Below are 8,991 nucleotides of genomic sequence, written 5' to 3'. Positions count from 1 at the left end.
GCAATGTTGGGTGGACTTTGAAGAAGTGAATTGTGTCCCCCAATCTCCCCACCATGACACTGTAGACCTCCACTTTGCATCTTTTCCTAGAGGAAAAGACAACATTGGTTTCTCTGTCTGATAAATAGTGTTTTTATCTGGTATTCCCTAAATACACTCTGTCAATAATAAATTGATGTAATAAAAAGCTGCAGATGGAGACTGGAGCTGCATCTATAACTTTATAAGCAGCAGTTTACACTCAGGGGTGAATTTCTTCCATACTTGTGGTTCTAGTAGTTAGGGGAGTTTGTTTTTCTTTTTTAGAACTTTCTCTATATTTTCAGAAGAAGAAAACAAATACAACAGATGCCAGTAATCAAGATTATAACACATACGTAAACAATTTACACAGCCAGTGGGTGAGCGTTCCATTTTTTATTATAAAGAATCAACTATAAGTAGCTTTTTCTACCCCCTATTGTGCTCAAGGCTCAGTAGTAATTGCTCAAGGTGTATCTGCTACAGGAATCGATCAGGGAAGTTCAGAAGCATAGCAGCTGCACACTACTGCCTCCTTGTGTAAGAACTGAAGAAGGGCAGGTACTCCAACCTGGGCTCTAAGCATCACTTGAACCCTTTGCTGTCCAGAAGGAAATAGGACCTCAGTAGAGCTTCTCACTGAAGCTTTGTACACAGGAGGAGATGTGGCAGTATGGATACTTGTTGTGTTGGATGGGATGTGATGACTTCTGAAATAATATACATTAATTTTCTATACTTGAAACATTTTAAACTAGAATTTATTTAGCAGTGTGGGTGCAGATTGTGCGTTACCCATTGCATTTAATTATCTTTGATCAGTCTAGTGCATGCTACACCAGTGAAAGCAAATGTCTGATTGGATGCTGCACTTTTGCACTCTGTTAGAAAATAAACCCAAATCTATGCTGTACTTTGTTAATAGATTACCAAGTAATAGGTAGTGCGCTTCCACTTGTGGTCAGGTGGGACCAGTGCAGAGCAGTTCTCTGACTCTCTTGTGTTCACTTCCATTGAACATGAATAAATATAGCAGACAGCATCCTAAAGACAGTGATGCACGGCCACTACTCATTACAATAGGAACCACCCAAAACTGTATGAAAAGCATGTTTTTTTTATGCCAGTGGACATGGGGCCTAATGATCAGTTACAGAATACTTTTTAATTGCTTTATAAGATAAATTCCATACAGCTTTGTCAAAAATATTTAGTCTACATGAAGACACTATTAAAGAATTACATTCAATGTGTTATTTGTATTCATTTGTTATTAAATAGCGTGTCAGATGTTGTACTTTATATGTATGTATCAGTCACTCTGACCTAGAACACATTTTCTCATAAAACCTTATCAATCTCATAATTGCACCACTTAGGTATGACACATACTTTCATTACGTTTTTTTTCATTAAGTTGCATATAAAACTTGCATGCAGGAGTTTTATGATGTTAGGGGAATACATTTATGGGAAACAATAGCTTTAAAAGCTGTGAGTACATTACAATGTTTTTACAGCTAGCTAACCTGTTTCTCTAAAAGTCTAAGTTGTGAGAACCATATTGTGTGGTGAACCAAGTTTAATGAGAAATACATTCAATTATTGTTTCAGCCCACAAAATAGCTTTCTCCTTTATAGCCATATATTTTTCTCTGGTTATTCTATTCCAGCTCAGGTCATACCAACCATACTAAAGATCCTTTCAATCCCCTGGAAGGTCATTTTCTCAATATTCATCCTGCTTGAAAGTTCTGTTATGTTTGATGCTATTGATTTCTCAATGTTCTTTTCATTGTTCACACTTCCTTAATACCATTAACAATAATATGGCTGCATGTTCATCTTCCTACCAATCAAATGACTCCTTTTCTGATCTCTTGGTCTAACATATCCTCTTTATCTACCTGTAGGGAAGACACTGGACTTTGTATCTGTCTATTTTTCTTCCATACTCATTCCCTACATCATTATATATTTTGGCCAGATGATACGCTAATTTACCTGTCTATACCAAAGATCCCTGCAGAAAACCAGTCAAAATGTTCTGCATGCTTCTACATGGTTGGGCCAATCCCCTCTCCTATATCTAAAACAGCATTTTTTTTTGCAATTAAATGTGACCAAGTACCTGAAATTAAAATGACAAATTATTGATCTAACGAAAGTCTTGAGGATTGCACACATTGGGCCTGATTCATTAAGGAGAGCAAAGTAAAAAAAAAAGAGTAACTTTGCTCCTGGACAAACCATGTTACAATGCAAGGGGTGCAAATTACTTTATTATTTTACACGTAAGGAAAATACTGGCTAATTTTTCATGTAGCACACAAATACTTAGTTTTACACTGAAATTTAAAGTTGATCTAATACATGCCCTACCCCAACTATAAATCTGTCCCCACATTTTTTATTACCTCCTCCCCCTCTAATGCAACATGCTTTTTCCAAAATGCAAATTTACTCCTTTTATTTGCTTTGCTTAATGATGAATCCGGCAGATTGCCTTTTTTGCATGGCCTTATTACACCTCACTTGGATTACTGGAGTCTGCTGGCTGGCTTGCCTGATTTTCATACTCCCATCTGCAGTCTACTCTCATTTCTACATCTATGTTTATAAACTTCTTACTGTACCAGGGTCATATTCCTTCTCCCCCCCCCCCCCCCCACCTTAGAATCAACTCACCCTGCAATGGTTACATATGTATCCAGGTGTACACTAGGGGGGAGGGGGTTCCAGTTTCCCCTCCCCCAAGTGAACTTAGAGTAAAACTGGTAGCACTGCCGTTAAAATCCTAAACTTGTTAACTGTTATTAAAATCTTTAGCACTGGTTACTTTATTTCTCAATGTATCATGAGCATTCATTGCACTTGTTCCCAAAATGTGTTTTTTGGCATATTGTAGCGCACTGTATACTGGGTGGCCCTATACAAAAAATGTCAACATACATGTAATCCACATCAGGCTCACAATCCTTAAATGGCAGCAAAAAGTGTGTTTTTGACCTTTGAAAAAGGTCAGTTAATCAACAATACACAAATCTTCCTATATTTCTCTAACTGATATTTCGATAAATATGTTGAAAATGTGTGGTGGGGGTTTGGGGTTGATATGTGATGTACAGAAACCAATGGCCACATGCGGAATAGGAATTATTCAGTACTTATTTCATATTTAGTTAATGCTTCAGGTTGCCCATTATCTGATGTACAGAGGTTTATTTGTTTAACTATGTAACTAAGAGGAAGTTTCCTCATTTTTACTTTCCCAGGACACACATGTTATCATTGCCTGGGTCATATTAGGAGAGACATTGTAATCTGCTATTGACAGGAAGTTCATTGGTTTCAGGCTAGAAGTCCCTGTCACGTGTAAACAGAAACATTTAATCAGTTCATTAGCTGAAGGGAATGTTCTGTTCTCACTAGATTGCACTGTCCCATCAGATATTCCAACAATTTCCTCACTGGCCCATTGTTGAAATAAGGTGACAATAATTTACAGGAGAGTTCAGTGATCTAAAGTCTTTGGATTTCACTTATGGATACAATTGAATGTAGTGTAAGGTTGCCAATCCATTGATGCACCTGCTGCATTACAGGTGACTGTTCAAGGCACAATATCATCTAAATAAAAACTAGAAGAATTAATGTTTCCTTGGTTTAAGGGATTATTCAGAATCTATATTTCAATGAATATAGAAACACAGTCCACCAGCACAGACATCGTAATGGTTGCAAACGGAATACATTCCTAAACGCCTTCTTCTGCAAATTATCAAGGTTGGTAATGCTTTCTCCTCTCATCACAGTCCTGCCCAGTACTTAGAATGTAACAGCCATTACATACCAGCTTCTGCTGCTGGGAGCAGTAGTTCCACAGGCACAGACGCCCAACTTTCACTGACTAAGAATGCTGTGTCAGCTGAATTAGACTGATAGAGTGATCTGGGGTCTATACAAGTCAGGGTGTCCTGAAAGATGTAATACAATATTTGTACAGATTATTGAATTTGTTGATGCACATTGATGAATCTATTCATCATATATACACAAAACATGGGCGTCATATTTCAGACGTTCTGTGGTCTCTCAAAGAGTGGGAGGAGGAGGTGTAAAGTTTGATGATCTGGTGTCATGGCAGTTGTATTATATATCAATATGCAGGGCCGTAACTAGGGCTGTGCGACAGGGGCGACCGCCCAGGGTGCAACACTGAAGGGGGGCGCAATTTAGGAATATTTTAGGCTAATTTGGTTAAAATTGAGGGCTAGGGGTGCGGCATTTGTCTTTCTCGCCCCAGGGCATTAGAATTCTAAGTTACGGCTCTGTCAATATGTATTTAATGAAATGTGAGTCTTTTATTTAGGTACCGGTTCAGAAGGGCATGTTTTCCAGACCTTTTATCCGAAGCACAGGTATACTAAATAGTGACTCACTCATTCTAAAGATAATACACATCTGATATTTATTTCTCACCTGGGAAAGATCATCAAATGTGTGCTGATGGGGTCACCCAAGGGCAGGTTTAACAACCTTTTTAAAGCAAATGCTTCTGTCGTACCAGGTAATCATTCTGTAATAAAATGATGGTGGTCCCTCACTTTTCTGCTCCACCAACCTGGAGCAACCTAACATACCACTTAGTCCATATAATGATATATTTTCGGCCTGTACTGGCAGTACAGAGACATGCGTAACTGGAGCAGTATTTTGGTTTCAATTATACTTGAATTCTGTAGCTCTTGAATATGTTCCATGGGGACCTGTGCTCCAAAGGTACTTGACAAGCAACATAACACAATGCCCACATGCACAGGGCTTCTTTTCTATAATAATACAGAAGCCAACCTGACTGACACAATATTGATTGTTTATGGTTAATATTTTTATATATATAAATTAAGCAATGCTATATACACTATATGTAAAATAGTATTGGGCCACACCTGTTTATTATTGAATTGAGGTGTTTCAATCAGACCCGTTGACAGAGGTGTATAAAATCAAACACATAACCATGCAGTCTCCATTTGCAAATATTTGTGATACAAAATGGGTCGTTCTGAAGAGCTCAGTGACTTCAAGCCTGGTACCGTGATAGGATGCCATCTTTGCAATAAGACGGTTCGTGCAATTTCATCCCTGCTGGATATTCCACGGTCAACTGTAAGTGATATTATTAGAAAGTGGAAGTGTTTAGGAGCAACAGCAACTCAGCCACAAAGCTGAAGACCACATAAAATCACAGAGCAGGGTCAACGATTGCTAAGGTGTATGGTGTGTAAAAGTCGCCAACGCTCTGCTGATTCTATAGTTGAGTTCCGAACTTCCACTGGCATTAATGTAAGCGCAAAAACTGCGGCGGGAGCTTAATGGAATGGGTTTCCATGGCTGAGTAGCTGCATGCAAGCCTCACATCACCATGACGTTGGATGGAGTGGTGTAAAGCAGTCCTCCGCAACCTTTTAATAGCAAAAATATACAAAAAAAAGAAGGAATTACCACATGCAGGAACATCGCACATACGCAATACATTTATAAGTGTCACCCCCCTTATATAATAATAACAATAATAATGAACTTCACTAAAATATTTTACAAAGAAAACATGGAACAAATGGTGAAATTATTTTCTTAAGGCATGGTCTATCAGTTAACCATAGTATGACGCATGTACCACCATAAATCTTGTGCTTTTTCTTCTGTTGGAGGCTGTTAGGGTTCTTAGCCTGCCAGCTCTGTTCCGCCGCACTTCCGGGTAGGTCCCGGCGGCGATCATGTGACTAATGGGCGGGGATTTCAAACTTCTATTTCAGCGCTGCTCTGACACACTATCTGTGTCAGAGCAACGTGTTTGTAGCGTCTGGCTTCCTCTCCTGTGCTCCCTTTTCCTGTGTGTTTCCCCTGTGCTTTACTGAACTCCTGTGTACCGACCTGACTGTTGTCTCTGGCTACTCTCTAGTCTCATCCCTGGCACTGCGAATTGGACTGACTCCTGTGTACCGATCCGGCTGTTGTTTCTGGCTAATCTTAAATCTCATCCCTGGCACCGCGAATTAGATTGACTCCCGTGTACCGACCCGGCTTCCGTATCAGGCTACATTCTCCAGGACATCATGGTTAGTGGCCTTTGTCTCTAGCACATTGTTGTTCCGTTTTGCCTCTGTCTGTCCATCTCATAGAGCTCTCTCCTTACATCAGTAGGCTAACCTGGGGGCCGCGACCTGCGGTTCTCCGGCAGCAAAAACCATCTTGCCTTGCGGCGGTTCTTGGAGAAGACCGGGAGGGCCGTTAGACTCCGCACCCTAGGAAGGCCGGCACTAATAATGACTAAGGTAATCCTGAATTGTAACAGTTTGCTCTGACCACACACATCTATCAGATGGACGGATCTGGGAATCCCTCCGCACGGGAGTTACTGGAGCATTTAGCTGTTCGGGTGGAAGAGCAAGAAAAGAACCAGGCACAGTTACTTCAGAGTATGTCTGCTCGTCTGGATACACTCCAAAATACTGTCTTGGCGTAAGCGGCTGCACCTGCTCTTCCACCTTCTCCTCCGCAGTCCACTTCCTCCCAGAGTAGCGATGCCGCTCCTATTTCTGCTATTTCTCAACTCTGCATCCCTAAACCCCCAAATTCGATGGGGACCCCAAGGCATGCCGGGGGTTTTTAAATCAGTGTGCCATACAGTTCGAACTTCAGCCCGGGTATTTCCCAACGGAAAAAACTAAAGTGGCATACATCATTTCCTTGCTATTCGGTCAGGCTCTGGCCAGGGCATCTCCTCTATGGGAGCATAATGACCCTACACTACATAATTGTACCATCCTCCTGGAGACCTTCAGACGTATTTTCGACGAGCCAGGACGTGTCTCCAACGCTGCTTCCAAGGCTCCCTTACCCTAGGCCAATACGCTCTCCAATTTTGTACCCTGGCGGCTGAGCTTCACTGGAATAACGAGGCCCTTGTGGCGATCTTTTGACAAGGGTTGTCCGACCGCATCAAGGATGAACTAGCAGGTCGAGAGCTCCCAACTTCTCTGGACGCATTAGTCTCTCTGTGTTACCAGATTGACATTCGGTTTCGTGAACGCTCCCAGGAGAAGGAGACTTCTCGTCGTCCTGCTTTTCGTCTGGCTCCCCGTTTCCAGAGTCCGGTGGCACCTGAGGAAAAGCCTATGCAATTAGGTAGAGCGCGCCTCTCTCAGGAGGAGAGGAAGAGGCAATTTAAGAATCGTCTGTGACTTTATTGCGGGGAACCCGGACACCTGCTAAGCAATTGTGTTAAGCGACTGGGAAACGACCAAGCCTAACTCACAGTTGAGAGGCCAAGTTAGGTGTATTTATTTCTTCTCCAGTAGATTCTAGCTTCTCTGTCCAGGTTCTTCTACTATTTATTGACAAGCAGCTTTCTCTTTCAGCTCTCATCGACTCTGGGGCAGCAGGGAATTTCATATGAGCTGATGTGGTTAAGAAGTTATCTCTACCTACGCTTCCCTTGGACCCCCCGATCGCCATCACGGCTATCGATGGCAATCGTATTACAGGAGGATCTATTAAGAAGCGCACCACCAAGCTATACCTTCGCATTGGAGCACTGCATACTGAGGATATTTCTCTGCTAGTCATCCCTGAGGTTATTAATCCTCTGATACTCGGTCTCCCTTGGCTCAGACTTCATTCCCCCACCTTAGACTGGCACAAGCCAGAGGTACTTGCTTGGGGTTCGGCTTGTCATTCTCGCTGTGTTCCCAAGATTAATAGGCCCCTTACTACTAGCCCTCCTTCTCTCCCCACATCCTCTGTCATGCCTTCTCAGTACCGTTCTTTTTTAGATGTATTCTATGAGAAAGAGGCTTCCAAGTTACCTCCTCACAGACCTTAGGATTGCACTATTGAGCTGTTGCCGGACAATATACCACCTAGAGGACACATTTTTCCATTGTCATTGCCTGACTCCAACTCCATGTCCCAATATATTAAAGAAAACCTAAAACAGGGCTTTATTCGGAAATCCTCCTCTCCAGCAGGGGCCGGCTTCTTCTTCGTTAAAAAGAAGGACAGTGGTTTACGTCCCTGTATAGATTATCCTGGGCTAAATGCCATTACTGTGAAAAACAAGTATCCCTTGCCTTTGATCTCGGAGCTCTTTGATAGAATTAAGGGAGCTTCTATCTTTTCCAAACTAGACCTTAGGGGTAGCTACAATTTAATCTGGGGGATGAATGGAAAACTGCTTTTAATACTCACGATGGACATTTTGAATATCTAGTTATGCCCTTTGGACTTTGCAACGCCCCCGCAGTTTTTCAAAATGTAATCAACAAAATTTTTCAGGATTTCCTATATCAATTCGTGGTCATTTACCTGGATGATATTCTCCCCTGATATCATCTCGCATCATCATCATGTTTCCTTGGTGCTTGAACGCCTGCGCTTACATCATCTATTCTGTAATTTGATTAAATGTGTCTTCGAGAAGGATCATCTTCCCTTTCTTGGTCATGTGATTTCTGGTTCAGGGTTACGCATGGATCCTGAGAAGTTAAAGGCGGTTTCTGAATGGCCTCAGCCGATGGGACTTAAAGCGATCCAGCATTTCATCGGGTTCGCCAATTATTATCGTCACTTCATCAAAGGCTTCTCTTCAGTGATTGCACCCATTACTGCCTTAGCCAAGAAATCCGCCAGTGCGAAATCCTGGCCACCTGAGGCTGTGAGGGCCTTTTCTTCCCTAAAGAAAGCCTTCACCTCGGCTCCTGTTATTCATCTGCCGGACCTTACATTTCCTTTTTTCCTCAAGGTCGATGCATCCTCTGTTGGAGTTGGGGCTATCTTATCACAGAAAGACTCATCCAGAAGGTATTCTCCATGTGTCTTCTTTTCCCGAAAACTGTCTGCTGCCGAGAAGAATTATGGCATTGGGGATAGGGAACTCCTTGCCATTAAATTAGCCTTAGAAGC

This window comes from Mixophyes fleayi, chromosome 2 (genome assembly GCF_038048845.1).
Source record: "Mixophyes fleayi isolate aMixFle1 chromosome 2, aMixFle1.hap1, whole genome shotgun sequence".
NCBI lineage: Eukaryota > Metazoa > Chordata > Amphibia > Anura > Limnodynastidae > Mixophyes > Mixophyes fleayi.
This window is presented reverse-complemented; position numbering follows the sequence as displayed.